Below are 16,291 nucleotides of genomic sequence, written 5' to 3'. Positions count from 1 at the left end.
TAGTAAAACCAAGTAGTTATGTTACAAAGGCGCTGTAGTATCCTGCATATGTATTGTAATGTATTTTCGACCACCTGCTCAGCCAGTGCTTGTGCTCTGAACACAATAGAATGTTGGAGTCTGATCAGCCTCGGAATGTTTGTACACAGAGATCTGAAATGACAGTTGGACATGGGTTGAGTAGCAGTCAGGATGCTCCTGGTGGGGCTCTCCTTCAGAACAGACCTACCTGTTATACTACTTGTTACCTGCTTGAATAAAACATCTTAAATTACTACTTTCTGCATGGACCTCCTCACTACATTTATTTGGCGACGAGCTGGCGAAGAACCTACGAGATACATGCGGATTTCAAGAACCTGGATAAAAAAAGGACCTGGAGATGGCGCAATCTACAAAGACTTTCTGTGGCTACAACTATAATGCACACAAGAGGAGACATCCACAGGAAAAGAAAAACTAAGTACAACGACTCACCAAGGAAGAAGTAAGTTCCTTACAGAAAACCAAAGTAGACAACAAGTAACATAAGAAAATGATGCACTACGCCTTTCAGCCCCACCAGTGTCCTCACCATCGGACAGCCCTAGTCGAGGGCGTGCTGTGCTTCTACTATATTACTTATCATGGACTTTGTTATACCCAGTTTTGCTTGTGTCACCAAGCCTACCAACATTCAGCTTAAAATGTCATCATGGTCACATATGTGCTGTTCCAGCATCATTCTGTACTCTACACCACGGAAGCCCGGGATGACGAGAGAGAATGTGAGCACTTCACGACTTCATATGACAGTTTCATTTCACCTCTCGACCCGAAGGCTCATGGGGCATTGAACCCTTACGTTTCTAGCTTATACTCAGAAATACTGACAGAGCTTTTCAAAAACCCTATAAATCATACAACATAGGTATTGTATTTTTAATCACTTGTATATATTTCTTTTCATCACATATAGCTTCGAAACATGTTGACACCCCTAGGAAAATCAGTACATTGACTGCGTGATTTCTCCGACCCACTTTTTTAACGGTACCAGCCTATGACTAAATAAATCTGTTTTTCCATAAGGCCAGGTATTTTTTAACATCACTTTCTCATTCACCCCTGACCCTACTTCCCTCACTTCAATACACCTCACATAGCACTTACATAACCTAAGTGCCCAGCGTAGTCGCCAGTCGTAGCACGCCCCGTCCCGCAGCGGGGCGGGAAGACCCCGATGATGAAGTATGACACCAAGGGTCCTTTTGCATAAACATTTCAAGACATCTGAGCTTGTTGATTGTTGGGGCCCTGGCAGGTCTGCATATGCAAACACACATACATGTGCTTCACATTTATATCAAATTCATGTTGCTGAAGTGATGGTACATATTGTTTTACTAGAATTTCTATCATTTTCACTGATCTTTAAAGTTTTAGACTATAGTGACAATGTACATGCTGCAATGCCACAATGGTTCTAACAATTCAAATGTTTTTGTTTTAAAATATCAATAATAATTCATATCGTTCTCACCCCACCAGTTTAGAGTACCCACGTCTCCTTAGCCTGATGTCTTGCCACAGCCAACCTGACATGCGCACTTTAAAGCACTCCACCCAACTGTCCTAGGCAGCAGGGTGGAGAGCAGGCACAGGCCCCCATGACAGGAAAACTTGAGTAGTGATGCAACTCCGCTGCCGTTGTGTGGAGTTCCCAAAAGAGGGATAGCAGGTGCGTATGGTACTGTGGCTCTAGTGAGGAAAAGGCACCTACGAAAGCATTTGTGTGCTACAGTGAGGAGGAAAATGTCTGAAGGCCTAAATGTGGAGCCGGAATGGAAAATCAGAAGTAGGGATTGTAGCAGTAGCGGGGGTTGCAGAGAGGCCGCGTCTGAGAGATAGCGAGAGGACATCCACCTGGCGACCCACTGCAGCTGGGAGGCCAGGTAGTAATGCTCAAAATTAAGCACTGCCAGTCTGCCCAGTCGGCAGGCAGATAAAGCTTTACCATGGACACTCTGTGGCGTGAAGTCCCCCATATGAAATTTCAGACTAAGCTTTCCCACTGCTTAAAGAAGGGGGGGATATAATGAGGGGTAGCGTGGCAAAATAATAAAGGAGGCGGGAAGGACCACCATTTTAACCAGCGTGACCCTACCAGAGATTGCCAACGGTAGAGTCTTCCAGAAACTCATCTGAGATCGAATCACCGTGGTAGCTCGGACCACATTCCCGTCAAAGAGGTCGGCCTTGGCTTGATAAACTTGAACCCCTAGATAACGAAAAGGGTTGGTGCACCAGGTCACTGGTGTCCCTCAGAGTGTGAAGCCTGGATCCGGTGTATCCCGCAGGAACGGGGAGAGTATGAACTTTGCCGGATTGAGTCTCAGCCCGGAGGCTCGCGCAAAGTGGCTAAGGGCTTGATCAAGGGAGGGGGGAATATCATGAAGATCCCTGGCGTATATTAACAAATCATCAGCATAAAGCGAAATGGTGTGAATGCCATCGCCCAGTTCTATTCCCATATCAACATGCGCACGGATATGGGCAGCCAGTGCAAACAGTAGCACGGACAGCGGGCATCCATGCCGGGTCCCACACAGCACTCGCATCAGGTCGGAAATATATGGGCAAGTACGAACCCGAACCGACGGTTCACAGTATAGTAATCGGACTAAGCTGAGGAAATTGGGGCCAATTCCAAAGCGAACCAGAGCAAAAAAAAGAAAGTTCCAGGCTAAGGAGTCAAAGGCCTTCTCGAGGTCTAATACCATACAACCGAAACGCGGCCAGGTGGTTGGGGCATATTCCGCCACACAAAAGTAGCGGCGCAGGTTCAGGGCCGTGTTGCGCTGTGGAACGAAGCCATTCTGATCAGAGTGTACCAGATCAGGCGAGATCAGGGACTAACTGAGCTAGACGATTGGCGAGGAGCTTTGCCAGAATCTTATAGTCCGAATTTAATATGGCAATCGCTCGGTATGAACCAGGCTACGTAGGGTCCTTGCCTGATTGTAGCCTAATTTATTTTGCTTGGCTGAACATATCGTAGCGTTAGATTGCCTGATTGTTGCCTAATTAATCTGCTCTGTTGAACATATCGTACCGCTAGATTGCCTGATTGGTGCCTAATCAAATTGCTTTGCCGAACATATCGTAGCGCTAGATTGCCAAAGTGCGCTTTTACAGTTGTGCTGTGCTGCCTGCTGTTTTCTTCTGTGTCTGATTGTTAATATTGCATTGCGTTGTTTCTGTTTGTGCCCCAGTCCTTTCCGCTTTGGCTCGCTGCCATTTTGTTGTTATTGTTGTGCCTCCCTGACCGGATTTCCGCCCCGCACCCGCCTCCCAGCTGCCCCTCCCTCGCCCCTCCCCCCCTCCACTATCCACTTATGACAGATGCATTTGCGCGCAGCGGTCGCGCCCCATGCGCGCCGAAGGTGCGCCAAAGGTAAGCCCGTCTATGCCCGTCCGCGCCTGGACCGCGCCCAGCGCCAGACCCCCTGGCCCTCGCAATACCCACTCCACCCGCATAACGTATGACGCCGCTACCCTCTTTGCCCTTAACCCCGGACGCACTCCTCAATGCTGCGAAGCTGCCCCAGGACACACCCATGGACCATTCGCCTGCCACTCCTGCAAGTTCACCTGCATCAGAACCCACACCAATTCCACTTCCTCCAAACACAGCTCCGACTCTTACCACCTGAAGTGCATCCTGCTTAACACCCGCTCGATCCACAGACACACCACTGAACTCTGGGACCTACTCGACACTTCATCACCGGATGTCGCCTTCCTTACAGAAACCTGGATGAACGCCTCATCAGCACCCGACATCGCCATAGCCATCCCGGACGCCTGCGAGATCATCCGAAAAGACCGCACCAACCAAACAGGAGGAGGCATCGCCATCGTCCATAAGAACACCATCCGTATCACGACCAGCTCCGACGATAACCTCGCAACCGCCGAACACCTTCACTTCCAGATCCACACCGACCCCAGGACCACACTTAGAGGCACCCTCATCTACAGACCACCAGGAACCCGCACACAATTCAACGAAGACATCACTGACTTCATTAGCCCACATGCCCTCACCTCCGAGAACTACATTCTACTGGGAGACCTCAACTTCCACCTGGAAAAGAAAAACAACTGCAACACCACCACCCTTCTGGACAACCTGGCCAACCTCGGACTCAAACAACTTGTTGACACCCCCACCCACCTAGCCGGACACACGCTCGACCCTATCTTCACTTCCAGCAAACACATCTCCTTCGATCACACCACAGCTCTCCACTGGACGGACCACAGCTGCGTTCACTTCAGCTACAAAAAGACCACGACCCACAACCCCCCACAACCTATTCCTCGAAGAAATTGGAACAAAATCACCACCGATCTACTCTTCACATCGCTTAACCAAAACTCTCCTGCCATATCATCGGACCCAAACCAAGCTGCCACCAAACTCACACAATGGATCACTCACAGCGCTGACGAATTAGCACCCCTGAAAAACCACCAGATCAAACAAGGCAGCAAAAAGGCCCCCTCGTTCAACGATGACCTTAAGAAATCAAAAAAATTATGTCGTACCCTGAAGAAAAAACCCAACCAATGAAAATCTGACCACCTTCAATGAGCCCACCCGCAAACACCACCAATTGATCTGTTCCACCAAGAAATCAGCACTCAAAGATCGGCTCGACAACAACGCCCACAACACAAGGAACTATTCAACATAGTCAAAGAATTCACCAACCCCACCGCCAGCACCAACGACCCAAGACCTCTGCAACTCTCTTTCCTCTCTCTTCCACAACAAAATCGCCGACATACATAACAGCTTTGAAAACCAGTCCGAAGAACAGTCCACTCCACCCACCGCCGAACCAAAACAGCACTCTCACAACCTTTACGCCTGGAACCAATCACTACTGAAAATACCATCCGCCTTATGAACTCCATCCACTCAGGTTCTCCAACCGACCCATGTCCCCACCACATCTTCAACAAAGCAGACTCCATCATCGCACCCCATCTCCGCGATGTCATCAACTGTTCCTTCAACTCCGCTACCTTCCGGAAAGCTGGAAACATGCCGAACTCAGTGCCCTTCTGAAGAAACCCACAGCAGACCCCTCTGAACTTAAGAACTACCGCCCCATCTCACTCCTCCCATTCCCCGCCAAAGTCATTGAGAAAGCCGTCAATAGTCAGCTTGCCGCTTTCCTCGAATCCAACAATTCCCTCGACCCCTCACAGTCCGGCTTCCGAGCTAAACACAGCACCGAAACCGCCCTCATCGCTGCTACAGACGACATCCGAACGCTACTGGACAACGGAGAAACAGTTGCCCTCATCCTACTTGACCTCTCCGCCGCCTTCGACACAGTCTGTCATAGCACCCTCATACAACGCCTCAGCAACGTCGGAATTCAAGGAAAAGCTCTGGACTGGATCATCTCATTCCTCACCGGAAGAACCCAGAGAGTCCGCCTCCCCCCATTCAAATCAGAAGCCACCGAAGTCATCTGCGGCGTACCACAAGGATCATCACTCAGTCCCACCCTCTTCAACGTTTACATGAGTCCCCTCGCACCACAACACAACCTCAACATCATCTCCTACGCAGACGACACCCAGCTGATCCTTTCCATCACCAAAGACCCAAACACCGCCAAAACCAATCTACACGAAGGAATGAAAGAAGTAGCCGAGTGGATGAAGAACAGCCGTTTAAAACTAAACTCAGACAAAACAGAAGTCCTCATCTTAGGCTCAACCCGCTCTGCCTGGGACGACTCATGGTGGCCTCCGGCCCTCGGAACCGCACCCATACATACGGATCACACAGTTAACCTGGGCTTCATCCTAGACTCCTCCCTCTCGATGACGAGACAAGTCAACGCCGTCTCTTCTTCAAGCTTCAACATCTTACGCATGCTCAAAGAAAATCTTCCGTTGGATCCCCACTGAAACAAGAAAGACAGTCACCCATGCACTAGTCACTAGTCGACTGGATTATGGAAATACCCTTTACGCCGGAACCACAGCCAAACTACAGAAAAAACTCTAACGCATCCAAAACGCCTCAGCCAGACTCATACTGGACATCCCCGTCAAGCTCATATTTCCGGTCACCTGAAAGACCTCCACTGTCTCCCCGTCAACAAGAGAATAACGTTCCGTCTCCTCACCCACGCACACAAGGCCCTCTACAACCCTGGACCCGAATGCCTCAACACACGACTGTCCTTCTACTCACCCACCCGCCAACTACGATCATCCAATCAAGCCCTCGCCGCAATTCCGCGCATCCATAGATCCACCATGGGAGGAAGATCCTTCTCCTACTTAACGGCCAGGACCTGGAACTCTCTCCCCACTCACCACCGCCTTAAACAGAACCACCTCTCCTTCAGAAAGCAGCTAAAAACCTGGCTTTTCGATAAGTAACGCACCCACCCTCCCCAAGCGTCTTGAGACCCTCTGGGTGAGTAGTGCGCTTTACAAATTCCTGAACTTGAACTTGAACATTAGCGGTACTCATGGTGGGGGGCAAGATCCCCTCAGAGATTGCCTCCAGAAACATCGAGTGCAGCTGCGGCAATAGATGTTCCGCACAGGCCTTAAAGAATTCCGTCGGAAGACAGTCCGGCCCAGGAGTTTTGAACATGGGCTTCATTATTAATTAATATTTTGGAGCGTTTTCTCAAGTTCGACATTAGATATGGTTACTTTAACCCCTTCAGTGCTCATGACAAGCCCAGGCTCGTCATGCAGCACGGCGCTCGTGTGCTCATGACGAGCCTGGGCTCGTCATGAGCCGTGGAACGCTCACACGCGGGGCTAATTCCCTCGCTGTGCTGAGCGTTCCATTGCACGGGCGGGTACATGACGAGCCCAGGCTTGTCATGAGCACACGAGCACCGTGCTGCATGACGAGCCTGGGCTCGTCATGAGCACAGCGGCGCCGTGCGCGGCCCTCCTCCCCCCCGCACCGCGGGGAAATTAGCCCCACAGTGAAGGGGTTAAAACTCATACTCAAATGTATACCTGCAGAACTCTGTGCGCTGTGACGAAGAGCGATGGTTCCTGAGAAGGACAAAGTATGGAACTGCAGATAAAATACTATATTACATTACTCAACCTATTGTCCCTGAGAATATATTTTACTAGGAATGTCCAATATTAACAGGAATCCTAGACACTGAGCACAGATAAGCAAATGGTGGAGTGATCTGCTATGATTGCTCCTCTGTTGTACCGTGTCTATATATATACATAAATGGAGAGAGAAATAGTGCTTCATGTTGCAGTTCTTCCGGTTCCAGGCGCTGTAACTGATAGATCATTGGCGAATAAAACAGGGTGAGTAGTTGTACCGTTTTGAAACTTAAAAAAACATTGCTCCCACCTTGGCCCGCCCCCAGCATTGGTTGCCCCACCGAATATTTTGGGAACCAGCCATCAGTACTAAGACGGCATTGCTGCAAAGTTTAGAATTGGGGACACACAAACTATAATTCAAGGTAAGTTGGTAGAGGAATTAGCCTTACGTCCAGAGCGATTGACCTCGAAGCTGGGGAACTGGGTTCGAGTCTCGGCAACAACGCTCAACATCCTGTGATTCTGGGCAAATCACTGAATCTTCCTGTGCCTAACAAAAATGAATGTCTCCATCAGTAACAAAACTGGTGCTCATGTAAAGCGCTCTGATACCTGATATCTTCGAGACTACTTTGCGCTATATAAAACTCTTTAAAAAATAAAAGTTGAGGTATGTTTTGGAGAGATCTTGTTCTAAAATTCATTGAAGTATCTAGGCAGTACAGGCAACACGAAAAAAGATCCTTGATCGAAGAAAATATATAATCCAAAATGTTGCCAAATAGCATTTCACCATGTTTGCAATAAGGCCTCCCTCTACCTAGTAAATTACAAATTGGAAACATCTGTACTCTCTTAGCATGCAAACGGTCAATTGACCAAGTTGAACAGAAGGAGATCTGCTCCAAGAGGGTCCACCAGAGCAACTTCCCAAGAACAGAATAGATGCTACAACATGCTCTACCATGTGACAAAACGCCCACCTATGGTTTTTGAAAAAACTCAGACAAGCAACATGTGGTTGAATATGCCATTTGTGGTTCATCAAGGAAAACCTACTCCAAAATTCAGCTGATGAGCTGCTGACAGACACATTTCTGAGTTGGCTGCCAATAGACAAAGCTGTAGAGCTTCCTTATGCATAAAGTGAGATATCATCCCCTGTCTACTTAGATATCACATTGTACAAGCATTATCTGTTACAATTTGGACTGGTCTGCTCTTCAGCAGCTGAGGAAATAGTGAGACCCTGGACCACTGAGAGAGAGGGCTAGTGAATGCACATGAGAGCCAAGAAGAGATACATCTGATATCACAATCAACTTCATCCACATTGGTTGAAGACTCTTTTCTTCCAGCAGATTTTCCCGACAGTTTCAGTATTGCAGGTCTTGATTCAATCACATGTGGGTTGGGAAAAGTTTCGATTTTCAGGTTGCTATAGAACTTGTTATACTGAAAGTCAAAAGTACATGAGGACATCTTATTAGCAATTGAAACTGGCGCATAAGATGATAATCATTCGGATCCTTCTCAGCTGTACAAACTTTGTAAAAAGGTTTTATTTCAACTTAAACTTTGATATGTGTGCCATCAGGACAAAAGCCGTTCAACCCAAGGTATTGATCTGTACATGGGTTGGAAAGCGATCATTGTATCCCGCCGCACGACGAATAAGGTTGTGATATATGTAGTTATTCAGAGCACAAATTGATATTAATCCATTGCGAGATCTACACAAAGCCCCCTGATGTAGGGCTTCTACCTCGAAATTAAGTGGGGCATTGTGTAAAATCACATCATGGATTAACATCGGTTTTATACAATGCATCACTACACATAAAAAATGGATTATGAACAAATGGGATTTAGTCCTGCACTGATGACCTTCTGATGAATTTGACAACGATGGAGACAACATTCAGCCTCCTCACAAGCCCAGTCACTGTGCAATACACAGATCAATATCTGACCAATGCTATACAGTATAAGTAAAATAAACAAAGTCATCAAATCCCGAAGATTTAATGCTATGCGATCTAGCTAATATGAGTCTTCCTTGAACAACTTCACCATATACTGAATACTGAAGCTCTCACAAAATAAGAATCTAGAATGCTTCAATTTAGGCAATAGACTGAGTCAACATCAAGCTGGTGTCTTTACAAATGACAGGAAAACTTGAGTAGTGCAAAAGTCTGGTTGTTTTATGCTGGCTCCTGGACGTAAGATCTGGTGGGGTTGCTCTGGGCAGCCAACCATGTAGACATGGATTTACTGAATAGCAGCTCTCTATAAATGAGTCAGCACAAATGCCTTGACCTCCATGAACACTTTTAGGGCTAAAGAGGAGCAAAAGGGCAGAACCTTGAATTGAAAATGCAGGGCCTTCACAGTAAACTTCAGAAGTTTTCTGTGAGACTGAACTATAGTTATATGGAGACCCAGTGACACTGATGTGCATCAGAAGAGTTAACAGTATTTGCCACAATGTTGAGAGTTTTTTTGTCCTTTTTCAGGAATATGTTCATATGTTCAGTAAGAAAGGTTGAAGATAGTCCAAAGACCCCACCATTCTCTGAAATCTCAAAATAGCTGAAAGTATAGAACCACCTCCATTGCACCCTTCTCCATTAGGGCTGCAATTTCCATTATCAAGGTGTTGCGGGGGAGAGGAGAGTTCAGAGGAAGGTAGGTGAGGGTGCCTGGGAATGGTAGGTTATTACCTTTTCCTTTTACCAAGACACATTTGTCTGAAGTAAACTACCTGCCATTTCTGAAGAAATGTGCCACCCAACCCCTAATGGGTATAGATGCTTCGATTTTCTGAAGAATTCAGAATGGATTTGTGGTGGGGTGGGGTGGAAGAGAAGGAATAGGAGGCCTGCTTCTACTCACTGTCATCCTCCGTGGGGTCGAAACACCTGCTGTGATGGGAAATGAGGATCCTGCTGAGGGCGTTGCCTACCAACAGTTAACGGAATTCTCAAAAACTGCAAAACTGCCTATGGCACTTATGTGAAGGTGATGGCTATTGTCTGTGCCTTGCAGTAGCACCACTGTGCTTCAAATGATTTACATATGAATCAGCTTTTTCATTGAACAGCTTTTGGCAATCAAAGAGATATAGATTATTTGTTTATCTTTATTTGAGAACACAGTTGTTCTCATCTATGCACACACGGACAGTGACAGTGTCCATTGCCTGCATATCATGGAGTTGATTGGGCAATTCGGAAACTGGCAGGGCTTCTAATCCCACAGGGCGCACATATTTCAGAGGAGGATACAAGTAGCATTTGAAGATCTAAGAGCAAGAGTTCCAGAAGAAAACAGAAAATAAAAGGGAAGCAAATTTGACCTCAGCAAGATGTCAACACCTATGAGCCAACCTGTAATAGAATTTATCGGAAACAAACTTTCAACACCAGTCTTCATTAATAGCCAATTCCAATTCAGAAAGGACAAAGCATTCAAGCGTTACAAGAACATAACTTTAATTATTTTCAAAGACTCATTTCTAGAGATCTTTAGTAGTTGAGCAACCTTTCCTGCAAGCAAGCCTTTGTTTTTGTCTGTAAATTGAAATGTCTGGAAAGAAACAGAAGAGGAGAGCCCCAAAAACCCTGTTCAAGTAACCTGCTTTGCGTCCCAAACAAAAACACCAGTGGTGCTTTCAGGTTTGATTTTGCTTCAAACAAAAGGCACAAAGTAATTGCTAACTGACCATCAGCTATGACTTTACAATAAATAGCTAAACCTTATGAAAATAGGACGCAGCAAATATATATTCAAAAAGATTATATTTCTCCAAAATTATAAAGGTGCTACATAATGTGGTGACGCTTTAATGTTCAAGTGTATAAAACATGCAATTATAGGTAAGATAAAACACAAAAAGTATAATACAAATGGTTGTCTATTGCCAGGAGACCAGGAAAGACTTTCGATGCGGTTTTAGAGATAGGTCCTAAAACAATGGTGCTTGAAAATCTAGTCGATATGTAATGTTGATGTTTTGATCCCAAAAAGAATGTTAAGCCATCATTTTGAGGTCTAATGTTTAGGTGCTGCAACCTGTAATAATGAATAGTGAACATGACTAATTGCTTGAATCAAATAGCATGCAGGAACCTCCTACTGATAAGTTACAAAGAATACTAAAGTTAGAAATCCAAAAATGAGGAGAAAGTAAAAAAATAGTCCAAGTTAACTCTTGTATGAAATAGTAACTAGCACCAGTTGGAGATTAGGCTTTAGCGCAGACTTCAGACCTTGGGAAGCAAAATACGTGCCAGAGTTGAGACCTAGTTCTGGATCTAGAAAAGAGTCTTACATTTTTATTTTACTGAAGGCATTAAAAAGTTTGGCCTACTCTTTCCTCCTAGCCTTCAGATGCATCAGGTTGCTGAGGCCACATGATGCAAGATTATAATCAGTCCCCAGAAAAAAAAATAAGTGGCACGAGGGTCTGTGGGAAACAAGTTACTTACCTTCAGTAAAATTCTTTCTGGGAGGGACAATAACCGTTGATTCCTCACCTTTTAATTACTCCCTCAGGCATCATACTAGAGCAGGATTTGTTTTTGCTGTACCCCTGTGCCCCAACGGCTAAACTTCGACAATGCTCTGCACCGGATGGGACCTGCGCAAGCCTATATAAGGTAGCACTCATGAGTGCCAACATAAGTTGCTTTCTTGACTTTTACGCACTCGCAGACACAGAGTCAAACAGATTGGTCAGGACCAGGGTGCAGATTCCTAATTTGGGTTCTTTTTAAGCAACATGTTCTTCTGATACACATTGCTCACCTTTTAACTAGCAATACATCCTAGGTGGTTGATCCATGAACTGGCTGAAACCAAAAAGTTCTGAAGGAGTAAAGGACTAAAAGGTTTGTTTAAGTGGATTTGGCTGTCCAGACAATAGTACCTAACAAACATATGGAGTGACACCCATGTAGCAGCCTGACATTTGTTTAGAACAGCCCCCCCGAGCCAATTCAGAAGTAGCAGCCTTTATCCTTTGAAGCGTGGTGATAGACATCAGCAGCAGTAGCGGGACAAACGGACTGGGGCTGATCTACAAACCCCTACAAACAGGCAACTCCTCGTGTTTCCTTCGTGGGAAACGCTCGCACCAGGGTCCAACAAGTGGTCATTGTGGAGCTTGACTACATCACCCACAAGGCAGTGCGGCACCCTGACCACCTCCGGCAACGCCCAGCCCAGAGCCGACCAGGTGCTTTAAATCCACACCGGACAGGTGCATCGCGGTAAACTTTATCCTTTGAAGCGTGGTGATAGACATCAGCAGCAGTAGTGGGACAAACGGACTGGGGCTGATCTACAAACCCCTACAAACAGGCAACTCCACGCGTTTCCCGCAAAGCGGGAAACGCTCGCACCAGGGTCCAACAAGTGGTCATTGTGGAGCTTGACTAATTCACCCGCAAGGCAGTGCGGCACCCTGACCACCTCTGGCAACGCCCAGCCCAGAGCCGACCAGGTGCTTTAAATCCACACCGGACAGGTGCATCGCAGTAAACTTTATCCTTTGAAGCGTGGTGATAGACATCAGCAGCAGTAGTGGGACAAACGGACTGGGGGCTGATCTACAAACTCCTACAAACAGGCAACTCCTCGCGTTTCCCGCTTCGCGGGAATCGCTCGCACCAGGGTCCAACAAGTGGTCATTGAGGAGCGTGACCAAATCACCCACAAGGCAGTGCGGCACCCTGACCACCTCCGGCCCAGCCCAGAGACGACCAGGTGCTTTAAATCCACACCGGACCCGCGCATCGTGGGACGAGCGGAGTGAAGCCCAGGCCAAGGGCGGGCCCGTTAGAGACTGTTCGAGACTGGACTGGGCACACCCTCTAATCTCTGCGATCCGGGACAGAAGACCGAAGTAAGCTGGACTTCTAATTGAACTTTGGTGATTACAATAGAAATGCCGACCCGAGAGAAAAAGAATAAGTCTGTGGAGGGTTCTTTACTTATGGGCACTTTAGACAATTTCATAACAAGAAGTAATTCAGTGATAGATCAGGGGATTATTTTAATGGAAAGGCGGGTGTCACAGGATCTGTCACGCGCAAAAAGGTCTTCCTTGGGGTTTTTAGCTAATGCACGTACTCCCGAACCTACATATCAAACAAACACTACTGATGAAGAAGTGCTTATACATAGCCCTCCTAGTTTGAACGGATCCTTCCGCTCCCTTCCCGTTCCCAGTGCCTCTACAATAATAAACACGTCAGCTGACTCTGAGATGGTGAAAGAGGTGGTAGAGGTAAGGGAAGATAACCCACAAAAGCTAGCCAATACAAGACAGCTAAGAGGGAGAAAGGAAGGCGCAATCCCAAAAAAGAAACAGTCAGTGCCTGTGGTAGTAAGCAATAAATCGAAACCCGCTAAAAGCCAAGGTAAAAACATCACAATACCAGACATACCTGATACACAGATAGAGAGACTACAAAACAGTCAACACCCAGGCCGGGATAGTCCTAGACGGGAAGTGTCCGTAGAAGGAGCTCATAACATAAATGATTCATTGGGTGGCACAGGCCCCGACGGTTATAATGAGGTTTCCCTTTTAAATAATTTTGCATCATTACTGAAGTCATTGCTAGCTCCACTAGAAGTAAGACTCTCAGGGATAGAAAGACAGCTTTGAATACTTGAGGTTGAGGTGAAAAATAAGGGTGGTGGAAAGCCCAAAAAACAGCTAGCGAGCATAGTCAAAGATTCAGTAGCACTGACTGCTCAGACCACCCCATCACTTCCAAGACCAGTGGCGCAAGCAATTGCGAACCCCCATACACCTCGAGTTGTGAATGAAGCCATAGACTCGCCACATAATCCCAGTATTACGGGGAAGACTACTGTGTTACCCGCAATTCAAAAACCAACATCAGACAAAGCTGTTTCCGATGAAATTCCTAGGCGGGTTAAACCTGTGTTTCTTTCCCCACAATCCAGTCCATATGTTGTAGTCTTAACGGGGGTGCCGGAACTAAATCAATCAACTCATGAGTCTTTATCCTGTTTAAAAAACAAAGTAGCACACTGGCTAAATTTAAACAGGCCACTTCCCCACCATATGCGAGGCAACATCCTGATGGTGCCAGGGTACCTTGGGTGGGATATTCGCCCAAGTCAATCAGGGGAGACTGTGTTTTGGTGAATTTTGGTGATCCCCGCATTGTGGATTTTATATGTTCATGGGACCAACAAAATTTCAACTCTGACCAAGGTTTAACGATAGAAGTTAGATCACTATCGTTCTTCTTCCCACCACCAATTCATCGAGATTATGCAGGATCATGGTCACAGGTGGGTTACGGTCAGAGTAGGGTGGGGGGGCTATTGGCAAGATCCATTTAGTTCTGAGAACTATATACCTCTTCAAAATAGGTTCAGTGCGCTGGAAATGGTCGACTGACTGAACAACCCCAAAATCTTCAATGATCCTATAAAAGGGGGGGACCAGCGGAGCAAGAATCCATTTCCATGAAGCAATCCAGCACAATTAACACAGACTGTTCCCTTAAGGGTATTCTTTCACCTGTATTTAATATAGGAAATCAAATTGGTAGTAACCCCAAAGGTGGAGGGCAGAGACGGAGAGAAACCACTGTTGACTTCCCCTTGACAAACTCACCAAGACCCATCGTAATTAACCAATCTGTACGAGATGGGCCTCGCAATTTATCACATTTAGCTATGACCCAAGTAGAAGGAGACAAGGGCAAGTCTATATCATGCATATTGTGGAATATTGCGGGTTTATCCAGTAAGTTAAACGATCCCACTTTCCTGAACTATGTGAGGGATTTCTCCATAATTTGTCTTCAGGAATCGTGGGAGCTGGAGGCCGTACACTTAAACGGGTATCGCACCTTTCACACCCCAGCAGAGTTAACAAGCAGGGGTAGAAACAAAGGGGGCTGTGTTGTCTGATCTCGAATACCTCTAATATAGGGGTCAATAAATTTACCTCCGCATCAAAGTATCATCAGTTGTTGGAAATCATTACTGAGGGACACGAGACCATTCGTATTATACATTTTTATAACAATATTCCATATGGTGAGCTTTGCTCTGTTGTCGAGGGTCTTACTCAAACTATGTTGAATCCGAACAGGGATGGCCCCTCAGCAAACAGGGTTATATGGGTGGGGGATTTTAATTGTGTGTTATGTCCGAATGCCCAAACTAATATCTGCGGACTAGAAAATATCAAAGGTGAACCATGTACCCATTTTTCTCACTCTTTCATGGGTAACCTAAACAATTCGATGGCTGAACTGGATTTGGCTTTTGGGAATGAACTATGTGATCCACAGGTCACTTTAAAACCCACATTCAATGGTAGGAGCAGTAATACACTGATCGATTTCGTACTGGTTTCGAGTAGTTTTATACAATCTTTGGTGGATTTTAGGCGAAATTGCTATCAGCAACCACTATCCATTAAGCTTCTCTTTAGAAATCAGGAAGGCTAAGAACGATCGTAGTAGAGTGGTAAATCACCTCTATTCCCACAGGCTAAAATTAGCAAAGAGAAACGGGTATGCCCTTAAGTGGAGTAAAATTGAGCCTGCCCCTTTTCTACAGAACATAATTATCAAGAGAGCAGCGGATTTTAATATTTGCCTTACAGAATCAAGCAAACCTGAAGCTGTGATGTTGACTTTCAGTCACATCTCCGAGGAGATGAATCATTCACTGGAGAGGACAGAGAGCAGGAGACAAAATGATAAAAAATAATGGATGGTTTACTTCAGAATGCTCAAAAGCACATGGAGCCCTAAACTTAGCACTCAAGAGAATACCTAAAAATGCGGTAGACATCCGTACCGCAAGAAGTGCATACAATACGGCGGTAAAGAAACGGAAAAAAGCATTAAAACAGGAGGCCTGGGAGGCTCTATACAAAGCGAGTACCCAGAAAGATAATATTAGCTTCTGGAAGGCAGTTAATGCCCCCTTCTTCCAAGAGAAGAAGGTCAATAGCATTGATTTAGTGATAGAGGAAGCAGCCTGGGTTAATCACTTTACCAGCCTATATGAAAGGGACCCTCAACCAGGGGGAGCAGCTGCGGGTAGGGCAGGAGACGTAGATTGCACTACATCAGGAGCATTTCCACTGGACTTAAATTTTGAACCCTCAGAT

General features: G+C 46.1%; 1 protein-coding gene across 1 annotated transcript in view; it reads right to left on the bottom strand.

Annotated features, from left to right (window-relative positions):
* The window catches only part of USP8 (ubiquitin specific peptidase 8), a 580,270-nt gene that overhangs the window by 363,976 nt on the left and 200,003 nt on the right, over window positions 1-16,291 (bottom strand). The window lies entirely within an intron of this gene.

The sequence above is a fragment of the Lissotriton vulgaris genome, chromosome 2_1, assembly GCF_964263255.1.
Source record: "Lissotriton vulgaris chromosome 2_1, aLisVul1.2, whole genome shotgun sequence".
Taxonomy (NCBI): Eukaryota; Metazoa; Chordata; class Amphibia; order Caudata; family Salamandridae; genus Lissotriton; species Lissotriton vulgaris.
This window is presented reverse-complemented; position numbering and strand designations above follow the sequence as displayed.